Raw genomic sequence first — 13,111 nt, forward strand, 5'->3', positions numbered from 1 at the left:
CACCCATACATACATCCTTTTTTTCTACTAATTCTCTGCACAACGGTGACTGCACAAGACTTTTCAACTGCACATTCTGTTCATTTTCCACCCATCTCTGCTCACAACAAGTTACGCTGCAGAGCTTCAGTTAATTAAATACCTCATTACTTCAACTTAAATCGAGTAAGTTTACAGTACTCATATATCCTAGTTTTTTAACTCAAATGGTTAGCAGCAATCGGTTTCCTTAAACAGTTTGAGTTGCCTTAAATTATTGGGTTTTTTAGTGCTTAGTTTGTTTGTGTTCTCTTCATTTTTTTGGTTTTACTGTGCTCAAATTGCTTTGTTTCCTCAAATATATAAAGTTCACAATACTCATTAGGATTAGCTTTTGAACTTTAATTGTTTGTTGCAATCGGTTTCCTCAAATGGTTTGAGTTACCTTAACTCATTGGATTTTACAGTGTAGCGATGAGTACAGATATTTCAAAAAATGGCGAATGCAATTACATGTCAAATTATCTAATGTGTGTATCTAATGCATTTCGCTGGTCATTTAGTTAATACAGTAATACCAGATTTTGTTAATAGTACTAATAAACTTAACAGTGAATGCAGCACAAACTCAGCACTGCAATCGGCTGTTGGTGTTGTTACCAATTGTTGCATGAGAGGCTTCTTCGTAACACTGTAACATCATGGTTTAAATAATTGACACTACTATGCCTATTCACATGGCTATGCATCATGTCATTTTAAGATTTTTCCATAACCGTTTATCCAAAACCAAAAACACCAGTGTTGTTTAAAACTTACATGGATTGACCAAAATCATTTGCCATGTGGACGAGTCCCAAAATGAATTTTTTTATTCGCCTTTGCATCTGCACTTTCAATATTAAAATTATTATTATAATAAATTATTATTATTATTATTATTATAAATTTGCAATTTCCCCCATCACACACTGAAAAACAGAAGAAGAAAAAAATATGAACACAAATTTCCTCCTGTTCATTGTTGCTACTGATGGGCAGAGACAGGCTGAGGAACCCCAAGCGGTGTGTGTGAGGATTAGAGATGCAGGAGGTGTCCAGGATGGCAAAGGCCAGCGGGGGTAGCAAGTGTGAAGAGAGGCGGGGTGCAGAGGGGGCCACAGTGAACCCTCGTTTGGGATTTAAGAGGATGCTCCCCCTCGGATGAGCTAGAGGGCTTCCCCTGAGATAACGAGAGGCCTCTTGCTGGGCCTCTAGGAGAAACATCCACCGCATGTGTCCAAAGGATAACCGCACCACCACAGGAGCTGTAACCAGAGAGCTTTCAACATGGCAGGAGAAGGGCAGGATGAGAAATAACACCTTTCAATGAACACAAGCCAGATTTGAGGAAGGGGGCTCAAAGCTTAACACTCGGATTGAGTAGCTGTCTACCTGAACTGGACATCTGAACCAGAGCACTCATGAATGAAGTGATGGGCTTATGAATGCTGTTGCAGCCTTCTCTTGTAATACTCTGTTTTTTTTAAAGGGATAGATGCATCATTAGCTCACCCACATGTCATTACAACCCTTACTTACTTATGTAGAACATAAAAGACATTAAGCTCATACAATAAGGCCCAATCCCAATTCTGCTTTTGTACCCCTACCCCTTCAAAATTTACCCCTATGAAATGGGACACCACTACAACACCTGCACACGTCATCATAGGTCATCACAATCTCTTGCTTAATATATGAGATCAGACGATCAAGACTGCTGTAGTTATTCCAGTTGTGTTATTTTTTGGCATTTATCTTCAGGAAATCATTGAAGGTATATATATATATATATATATATATATATACATAATATGTTATTATATGGATATAATGTGGCCAGTGCATTTGTGAATTGCGAGGTCCCAGAACAGATCGTGGTTACAGATCCAGCATGTTACCAGAGGATGGAAAGGTGCTGCGCAGGAAAGTGAAGAGCGGATGGGGCAATTGGTGGACTGGTGGAGGGGTGTCGCAGACAATAGTGAAAGTGGACAGGGGAAGAGGGCGAATGAGGAGGGGGATCAGTAAAATGAGTCTCCTGCGTGTTCTGGCACAAATTAAGCCCTGAATGTGGCAATAAGATCGTAACTGTAGTGTGCATTTACACAGTGGCCATATTAATCTTTGTAAACACACCCAAAAAAAAAAAAACATTAAAATTACAGCAGACATTGTAAAAATCTAATTTCCAGCCACTTGACTTTTCTGACAGGGTATTTGAGTGTCATCGAGTGACAGAATGTTGTGGGACTGCTAACCAGGAGTTATTATTATGGATTATGAATAGTGTAATTCAGCAGTTTTTATTTAGTGTTTTTTTTAAAGCATGACAGTAAAACATGAATGCGGTTATGAATAAATAAAACATACTTGTTTGTTGTAAAAATCTGTAATAATGACAAAAAAATACTAATTTGTGGATCTCCTTATATACTTACGAGTGCAGCTATACTGCCGTTGTGGCCGGTGTACCCTGGAAAATTTTCTTGCCCCTTGGTTTTGAGCGTGGTTCTGAAAAATCTCCTTTCAAAGGGGTATCTAACCCTTCCCCTCAGCCCTATGTTTTGACACCCCTAGCCTTTGATGTGAACGTGCAAAATGACGGGTAGGGTTAAGGGGAAAAGCTAAGGGGTAGAATTGGGATTGGGCCTACGTTGTTTTGAATGTCCATGCTTCTCTTTTGCATATAATGTAATTATATAGGCACTTTAGACATATTAGTCCAAATAAATCATCAATATAGAGAATATGACTCATATAGTTAACTCTAAAACCCTTGGTTTTAAAGGCCCTGTTTTGTCTAATAATAATTTTCGGCTTAGTCCCTATATTAATCTGTTGTTGGAACAGCATAATTAACCGTCAACTTATCCAGCATATGTTCTACGCAGCGGATGTCCTTCCAGCTGCAATCCATCACTGGGAAACATCCATACACACTCATTCTTCAAATGACCAACAACAATTTCATTTAATGTGTTTGATGAAATATACACACTATGGAATGTATTTTTATAGGAAATATTCTGTAAATTGAATTTACGAATGTAAAAATGCTAAAAACAGTAGATTATTTTTAACCACAGCTATTTTTAGTCAAATCAAGAAAAAACAACAACAGAGAAATATTGTAAAAGCTTTGTGCGTCACCATTGTGCCGGATAGTAGTGCCTGTGTTGAAGTATAAGATGAACTTAGAGTATCTGATGTTATCTGCATCTTATTTTATCTAAATGTAACTGTGTAGTTACTAATGCAGTGAAAATCTTTTATTTTACACATGAACACAATAATGCATTTAATGAATAGGTATAAATAAATAGAGAACAGCAAGAAAAAACTTTTTTGTATTAAAAATATTTGAGATGAGTTATCTCAAACAATGTAGTTGAGGCATATGATTTTGACTATTGTGTTTCAAATGTTTAGAGTTACTTGTTCTTAAAACAAAAAGACAAATATACTAATAAATCTTGAGTTCATTCAACCTAAAAGTGTTTTTTTGTGCACAATGTACAAGTAACAAGTCATGTTAACTTAAAGCCATGAGAATGAGTAAGCACAAATTTAAGTCACTGTATCACTTATATTTAAGTTCGAGAACCTAAAATTTGAGGCAACAAGTTACATCAAATGTTTTAAGCTTACTTATTTGCGTTTACAGTGTGGTGGTGAACTTACAATCTTGAAAGCCTTTTATTAGTCTTTAATTTTATATTTCTACATTCTAACTCACACAGTTCTAAATAAAGAAAGCAATCACATAAGAATGAGTACACTGCTGAGTGTATACTTTAAAATATAATACAGAAACTCTCTTCTAGTCTTAAATATGAATTATTAATTGAATATATTCACAAAAAAAAAAATCTATATTGTAATTTGTACCGTTATCAGGATATGGGATCAATTACATTGATATAATTTTTATTCATGTAGGCCAGCCCTAATAGGTTGTTTTCTGCGAATCCATAACTTGAGGTTGTTACAATATTTACAGACTGTTTTTGTTAAGTTAAAAAATCTACATCTGGATCCCAGCTCAAACTCTTGCCAATCTCAATTTAAGCTGACAAATACCTATTTTCTAAGAGACTATGTTTGCAAAATTATTATTAATGCTACATGTTCAACAATACCAAGTCAGTAGAACCTAGTGTCACCATTGCCACTACTCTCAAACTTTAGTTTAAAGCTTTGGCTTTGGCACAATGCAGTGAAATGTGGATAGCATAACAAACATGTTGAGTCAATAGGTAGACAGCAGACAGACTTCTGTAGCTGTTTAAATACATACGAAGATGAGCAATTACACTTTTAAATCAATCTTAAGTTTTAGCAGCAACGTCTGGTCAAAAGTTGACAAGTTCAAAATGCTTTAGACTCTGTTTACATCTGCATTTAGCATTTGTCCACTTGTGATCCAATTGTCGCAAGTCATCTTAACACCAGGTGCTACTAATGTCGTGATTCCCTAAAAAAGATGACTGCTGACTTTTAATGTATGGAAAAGGGCAGCTTTGACATCTGCTCTAAATAACCCTTTCTGTGTGTCATGGAAGAAAAAGTCATCTGGGCTTTCAAAGGTATGAGGGTGAGTAAATGCAGACATATTTCCGAATTTTTTTTTTTTTTCGGTGAACTTTTCCTTTAAAAATGGGAGCTCATAGCCCATAAGATGCTTTTACGGTCTCCTGTTTGACTTTCACATGAATCACAAATCACTCCTGACTAAATGTTTGATGTAATAGTCTTTCCATGTACGTTTGATCCAGAGATTATGCCAGCAGAAGTTTAGTCTGATGAAACCATGAAAGCACTCTTCTCCACAGAGAAAGTGGTAATGCAATGCAGCACATTATGAAATGCATTATCATTTCAGACAGTTACTTTAGCAACTGCAAAATGGCACTAACAAGTCATCCAACAGTAACCTCTAAGTGTTGAAGAGAAAAAGATCTTCTGCTTCCTAATAAATGATTTACCAAAAGACGTACAGAGACTCTAAACACGGAATAAGATGTTGTGGGTTGAGAAACAGAGTTACATGCAAAGCAAAAACAGGATATAAAAGAAATGTAATATGTGATTATAAATCCCAAAACCTGTCACAAGAGTATTTTGAAAAAATAAAAAATAGGTTTAAACATTAAAGGGAACCTATTATGCATAAATCATTTTTGTAAGTGGTTTAAATACAGTTATGTGGCAGCAGTGTGTGAATATAACTAGCCTCTAATGGTAAAATAAATAAACAAATTAATTCTTTTTTTATTTATAATCAGAAATACTTTGATTGACATTCTCGTTTTGTTTGACATCTCCGCCCATTAGGGATGATCTCTGACTCATTAGCATGAACAGCCATGAGTGAGCATGGATATTTACATTAGATGTCACCTATACGCTGTTGTTGTCAACTGGAAGGAAAGTGTCAATAGAGCCACCAATTTAGTACAGGGTAGCGCAAAGAATGTGGGACCAAGGTGCAGCGGAGGACTGGCCATCCAGAGCCATAGGTATGTAAACATTTATCAACAATCTGGAGTTTCCATAAGTTTAAATTACAAAAATTATAACTTTACATCACTTTTCTACATCGATGGATCAGTGACCACATGGGCATCCCTGACAAAGAACATGTGTTGTGTGTTGAGTATGTACTATCCACCCTCCCTGTTGAATTTGATCTAATCTGTGAGCTAAAACACATCCCCTCTCCCGTTTTCACTTCTAATGCTAATAGAGGGAGCGATTCGTTTGTGAATGAATCCCTGTTAAACGACTCGTGTGAACCATCGACTTCCCTGCGTCTCAATGTGCATATCCACCTTTCTAATCTAAATGGTATATTACATTTGTAATATTCAATAATTTAGAGAGGACAGTATGAATATTGAGACGCAGGCACTGTTATGTTATCAGGCACCCTTATAAGTTACTTCAAAAACTAGCTGTTACTTCACTTAGCTGACAATAATACGAGTATCTGGCACCGCAGTATCTTGTTGCCATGTTCTATTTACATTGTTTGCTGATTTTATTCAACAAAACTAGAATAAGCCTACAATTTAGTGCAAGTTGGTACTACTTTGCCTTATAGTCAGTGCAGTAAGAGACGGTATTATCATCAATAACGTTACACACAAAAATCTTACCTATGAAATGTTCTGCCTTTATACTAGGGTTGGGCATCTAAGCTATAATGCCGATCCGATACGCATCTCGATACAAAGAATACGATCCGATATATTAGTGATACATTTGTGACATATTGCGATGTAACACGATACGATTCACACCCATATCACGATACAATGCGATAATTCAGCACTAACTAATTAGATCAAGTTTATGAGATGATGTAAGAAAGGATGCTGTGCCATTGAATGAGTTTGATTATTTATTAACAAAGCAAAACCAAGACTTTTTTTACAAACTGGCTTTTCTCTCAGAGCCAGAGTGTCAGTTTACAGTAGTGGGCCATTTTAGAACCTATAGCACATATTATTTAAGTATTTTCAAGATAAACAGAATGTATAAGTGCAATAAATATTAAAAATACATATATTTGCACTCTTTCAACATAAAGGTTTACCATTGCACAACAAGAATTGTGATTTAACTTTTCAACTATGAAAACAAGTTTTACAAAGATATATTTTGCCACTGAATATTCAAAACTTAAGGTCGTGAACTAGCAGTGTTATCCTGCTTTGAAACATCACTGTCACTGTAAACAACAGGCTAATAAAAATATAAATAAATAAAAATTAACAGGAGGAGGTGTTTAAAACCTTCGTTCTCCGTGACACTAGGCTGAATATCTTTGCAGATGAACAATGCAATAGCATTCGTTATTGGCGTAGAGCGCACAAAACTGTTGCGCATGGAAACAACTTTCAATGCTTTTCTCACCACTTTTGGAGCTGGTACTGTAGCTACGGTTAAAGCAGAGCAGGAAGCCGGGGATGCAGGAACACTGGAAGATGCTTCCACAACAACACTGTGGCGCCGCTTCAAGTGAGATATCAGATTAGTCGTACTGCCCGTGTATTTTACAGATGCGTGGCACATTTTGTAAATTGCATCTGTCCTGTCAAGTCGTCCATCCTTTTTGCAAAATCCATAATGTTGCCATACTTTAGATTTAAAACTCAGTGGGGAATAAAATGTTTGTTTTGCTTCTCGCGCTTTCTGAGGGCGCTTTCTGAGGGCGCACCACTAGCTTCATCCGCACACCTGATACACTGAGTTGTGTACACACCCGTTGTGTACAAATCCGCAAGTCCGTTGCTACTTTATGTAGGTCGATTAAATTATGCGCCAAAAACAGGTTGACAACACTTGTTAATAAATAAAAAATACATTCTATGTTAAAAATATAAGTTGTATCTTGGAAAAACCGATGCATCTCGCAAAAACCGATGCATCTCGATTTGCTTCCAAAATTTCATTCATCCTCTGCTGCTCTACCGATGCACTCGCATCGTGCACGCGCATGACCGCGTATCGATACATATCGGTTAATCTTCCCATTCCTACTTTATGCTGTTTTCTTTGTATGCTCGTTACTACACCCGTACACAGTGCAATATTCCAGCATCTTCAGGCTTTAGTCTCGACTAAGTGTGGCTGAATGACCTTTGTACTGGGAGCACTGTACAAATGTGGCAGCAGTATTCAAGCAAGCTCAGAGTTCATATGCGATATCTAGTGTATATATCTATGATGAGTGACTAGCAGCCATTTAAACGCACAGGCATTTTAGCTCCACCCTATTTCAAAATGTGCATGGCACGATCTCAGTAATGTTCTAAAACATTATTTAAGGGGTATTATGAGCTGAAACTTCACATACATTCTCAAGGGCAACGATCTCAAACTGCCAGCTTAGAACTGACATCAAAATTATAACGAGATTCGGCTAGTTAACATTTATAGTACTGCATTCAGATTAGTTTTAATTTCATTTTTTTTCAGTGTATGGTCGAGTAACACAAATGTGTTTTGATCCTATGTCTGCAAGTGCTCTATTTTTACTAAAGCTCTGTTTGAAGTATTCAAGGGTCGTTTGATTATTATCAGTTTTATACCACTTGTATTTTGTTGTACAAACACTTCTTCATGGCTTACACGCTATGCTGGTGGTGTAACAAATGAGATAATTTTGCTAATATTCGATTCAAATGATCTTATTTGATAGATTTTCCTCATATGCATATTAGGGTTTATATAAAAACTAATGTACATTAGTAAAATTGTACTGCTAGTTGAAATGAACTTGTTAAAGTAATTGTGCATATGTAAATACTGTCCCCCTCTTTGGTGTAGTTTTACAAAAAAAAAGGAAAGATATTGAGAAGAACAATTGAAAGTAAAGGAATTTAAGTTACCCACACTTCTTTCTGCTGTTTATACGATATTGGGACAATACAAATGGTTGGGACAGAATAATAGCTATTATTATGCCTATTTTTTGTAGCATTTTCATAGCACTTTAAACTCCCCCTTCAAAATGTACAACAAGTAACAAAAACTAGAGTTTTGACTGCATATACTCTGTGGAAGAATGACTCGTGTCTGCTGTCCTAAGATGCATCAGTTACATCAGGTTTCCACTTTTTTTCTTGTATTTAAATGTTAAAACGGGCCTACTATGACTTGTCAATCACTGAAATGGCCCCCTGCCAATTTAAGTTTGAGACGCTTGCTATGAGGCATAAGAGACATCTTGTAAATAGGGTCATAATAGAGTAAAGCTGAAAAAACAAGCTTTTGATGAATACTTTATTAGGATAGGACAAATGTGGGCCAAGATACAACAATGTAAATATCTGGAATCTGAGAGTTCCAAAGAAAATTTAAATGCTAAAAAGTCCAAATGAAATTCTTAGCAATAATCAAAAATTTAGTTTCGACATATTTATATTAGGACATTTGCAAAATATCTTCATAAAACAATCTTCACATAAAATACTAATGATTTTCGGTATAAAATACAAATCTATCATTTTTACCCATACAACACAGAGTATTTTGGCTATTGCCAAAAATATTCGACATATACAACATGATTTTGTGGTCGAGTCACCATTGACTCCACTGTCGTCCAACTCATTAATTAATTTAAATCTCTCAACAATCAAGCAAAATTCAATTTTTATTTTATTCATACTGCATGTTTCATTAATACTTGTCACGCCCTCATAAGAAACCCGGCCGTTCTTTAGTAGCTTCCGGATATTCCTTTCATTTTTAGCACCTCCAGCTACCTCCCATTGGTTTTACAACTTCAAAACACACCTCATGAAAAAATCAGGAGTTATCTGACATGTGTCCCCCTACCCGGATGGCATGCCAACACCAAAGGCCAGCATTGATTTTCTGTAAAGCAGGGCCGGATTAGCCCCCTTTAGGGCTCAGCTGCCTCAGCACGGCCTGAGGGGCTGCTATAAAGCTAATAATTAATTTAAACTGCCTGCCTGGCCTGTCGAAGGATCTACATTTGCAACACACCACCAACCGGTTGTGACTATGATTCTATAGAGAGAACGCGGCATTTATATCTCTAGCACGCAGGACAAAGATGTGCCGTCATGGTGCGTAACTTGGCAAAATGACCCAGTCATGCATGGCACGACTTATTTCTAGGCTGTAATGGCCTCCGTGATAAATCGAGATGCAAGTCCATTCATTATTTTTCATTCTGCAGATTTGGAATACTCCAAAAGATTTAAGAAATACAGGGCCAACATGTACAGAGCCGTCTAACACTGACATGGCATGGAATAAAAACACAACGTCGCACTCCAAACAGCTCAGAGCACCCAATTCTGTTCACTGAGTGACAAGCTTTGAAGCTGTAATGTCCTCAGCATGGTCTTATCAAGAGCTGAGCACAGTAGTGAAGATCAAACAAGGGGAGGTAGAGCTTTCTTAGGCCTGGACCTCTGTGTGATGCCTACTGAATAAGTTCTAGAGACACGAGTTCTAAGTAAAAGATTTCTTATGAACTTTTTAGAATTTGAAACACTGTAGGGGTGTTTGATCTCAAATTACTGTTATTTTATCAAACTGTTAAAAGCAGAATTCCATCTAATCAAAGCTGTTACCATGCTTTAACACCAAATATATTATGAAAATAATTGCTTGAACTTTATAGAGACTGACAATATACACAAGGCCACTGAATTAAATTTAATTTGATCAAATTCCTTTTCTTTTATATCTTAAGACTGATATTCCTAAAACACCTAAAATACTTTTAATATTTGGTACAGTGCGATACGGGTCATCTTTTTCAGGCTTTCGTTTCCACTGCCAAAAGTATACCAATGGTGTACGACAAAGTTTGAGTCGACATCATTCTCGCTAAAAGAAATGTCAAAATAAAGCCATACAGGTCGTTCAAATATCATATGAGAACCACTTCTCACATAAGAGATGCATTATACACATAAATACTTGCATATAAATGTTCATTACTAACCTTTCTATGAACAGGATTTGATAATAACTGCAGATTAATGATGTGAAATAGCCTACTGTAATGTCTGCAATTATATAAAATAAATAAATAAATAAATGCAACACATGAACACATACAGCCCCTTACACTCTCCAATATATTACCAATTACAGAAAAACTACACACAGCATACATTTGATACTTATTTGGATTCAAAACAACCTTTAAAACTTTAATCTTCGCCAGCACGTGAAACCTTTCTTAAACCTAAGAAAGTAATTCCATCATTCTAAGTTCATAACAGTCCAAAAGGTGATGATAATATTTAAACTTGGCAGTTTCTTCATGTTTTAAGTTGCTGAAAGAATCATTTGCTCCTTTGTTTTTTCATGCTTCATTCTCGCATTTTACTGTTTCTGAAAGGATGCTAGAAGCGTTTCAATAATCACGCACACGTTATTATCATCAGCTCAAGAAGTTCGTTATTTCAAATGTAGAATCGCAGCGAGCGCTTGCGAGCCTTTCTGGAGAAAGTGAAACCGATCACGCTTTAGATGGCCGCGTAAAACAACAACAGGTTTATTTTCTTGGCTTTGTGGCTGTTCATCAAGATGATGACAAGTTTTGTTTGAGCTCGGGATTAACCACGGCTCTTTATGATATTTATATATTATAATATATATTATAACGATGAAATATTCTTGACTGTGCTTTTAAAAATGGCGCTTCCTTTGTTTTAGTTCTCCAGGCTTGCACACGCGGTAGTGACGTTTGTCTGTAAACCAATAGCGTTCAGTTGCGCGTATAGCTCTGCCTTTTGATACCCTTTTGATGTGCTGGGTACCCAAAAAGTGGTACAATATAGTTTGCTTTTAGGTACCTTTTGACAGTAAAAACGGCCATAAAAGCAGACTGAACCCAACCGTACCATACCAAACCAGTCAGTGGAAAAGGGCCATAAATTACACAAAGACAAATGGATATGCACATGAAGTGGTTAAATTGTTATATCTCTTATAAAACAATCGCAGTAAATCCCGAAAAAAACAACATTATTATTAATGTGTTAAACCATTTGCAAAGTCGTGTTTCCCTAATAATAAAAAAAACAATATATTTTCAAGGATTTTTATGTATTATTAAAATACACCCAAAAAGTTTGAGGGTAAACACATTGTCTGATTTTATTACACTATTTGTAAAAAAATCTGCTAAAATTTATTAAAAATTATACTTCTGGAAATTAAATAAGGTGGGATTTATGTATACGAATAATTTGCTATTTCTAAGAATATTCTCTTTAATAATTGATAACAATTTGTAATTGGTACAGAAACTATGATGGTTTCTGAACAACATATTACCAATTAAATTATCTAGCCAAACTATATTTTAAATAAAATAGTTCTGGTATTTAAATTGAAATAATAAAAAGTAGTAATAAAAACAGCTGTGTGCAGTCTATTTTTATGCTTAAAGTCCTTGTTTTTAGCTTAGCAACACGCTACTTTTTTGTTGGTTGGCCTCTTGTTGGTTTCCTGATGATTAGGATGCTGCATTAGATGGCAGCTGACTATGTAGATTAGTAGGCAACCCACTATGTTGAGAAATACACAGTTCTTTCCACACCCAGAGCTAACAGGAACAAACGGTCCACGTGACAAGTCTATGAAATCCTTTCCTTCCCCTTAGTGCCAGCGAGGGCTCTTGCAGCAAGGTCCGGTAAAGGGATTTCACCTGAACCCCTTTATCTTATTGACAACGCAAACTCTCGTCAGATCAGACGCATACAGTCAGTGTAGGGGCAGTCTAGGCTGTCTGTCTGAGAAAGTAGACTCATGAGGATATCCCACCTCCTCCCTCTCTTTCAATGTTGGGCATTTTGAAGCCTCATGCTCTCTCAGTTCTCAAACAGACTCTGAAGACCAACAGACCCAGACACAAAAAGACAACTCTTTACTCAAGACCAAAGCAGTCTGAGAGCCGAGGGGGGAAAAGTGCCTTAAACATCGCCAAATACTCAAATAACAGCAGACTACTGCCAAACAATGGCTGCATACCTCGCAGATGATTGATGTACATTTTTTTTTACATCACCAAGAAATTGATTCAAAATTGTGCCAAAAAAGCGGAGGTTTTAGTAAAAAGTTAAATGCTTCTAACTTAGCATTTTGAGCTGAAAGCCCTACACTGACTTTCATGAATAAATTTGTGACTATTGTGCCATAGGTGTTATATTTTTGACAAGGAAACATTAAAAAAAAACATTGGTGGCCTTTTTGTTGCAGTGAAGTGCTAAGAGAATGGTGGGTAAATTTAGTTATAATAAATTTATTAAAATGTGACTATAGAATACAAGGACAAATCTTAAGATGAGATAGATACTGGAAAAAAATATTCATTGGATTTAATCAACTTTCCTTTTAATCACATATTAATCTTATTGCGAGTAAAGTGCACCTTGGAATTAGTACCTTCCATCGGTCCAGACATTGTTTTTCATTTAGCGTTTGCAAGAAACTTGCTCTTCAACTTATATTTCCAATTTTCGATTATTGTTATATTGTTTATCAGACTGCGTCGAAATTAAATCTTGCTCCTCTTAATACAGCATAT

At 36.1% G+C, this 13,111-nt stretch overlaps 1 protein-coding gene and 1 long non-coding RNA gene across 6 annotated transcripts in view; both read right to left on the bottom strand.

Moving 5' to 3' along the window:
- lrmda (leucine rich melanocyte differentiation associated) overlaps positions 1 to 13,111 on the bottom strand; it is a 597,710-nt gene that overhangs the window by 565,588 nt on the left and 19,011 nt on the right.
- Positions 5,124 to 11,052, bottom strand: LOC147834172 (uncharacterized). Its single transcript, XR_015505842.1, has 3 exons — positions 7,570 to 11,052; positions 6,145 to 6,205; positions 5,124 to 5,613 (listed from the first exon to the last, which is right to left on the bottom strand). It is a non-coding gene; the product is annotated as an uncharacterized LOC147834172 (long non-coding RNA).

This window comes from Danio rerio, chromosome 13 (genome assembly GCF_052040795.2).
Source record: "Danio rerio strain M-AB ecotype USA chromosome 13, GRCz13ab, whole genome shotgun sequence".
NCBI classification, from domain to species: Eukaryota; Metazoa; Chordata; class Actinopteri; order Cypriniformes; family Danionidae; genus Danio; species Danio rerio.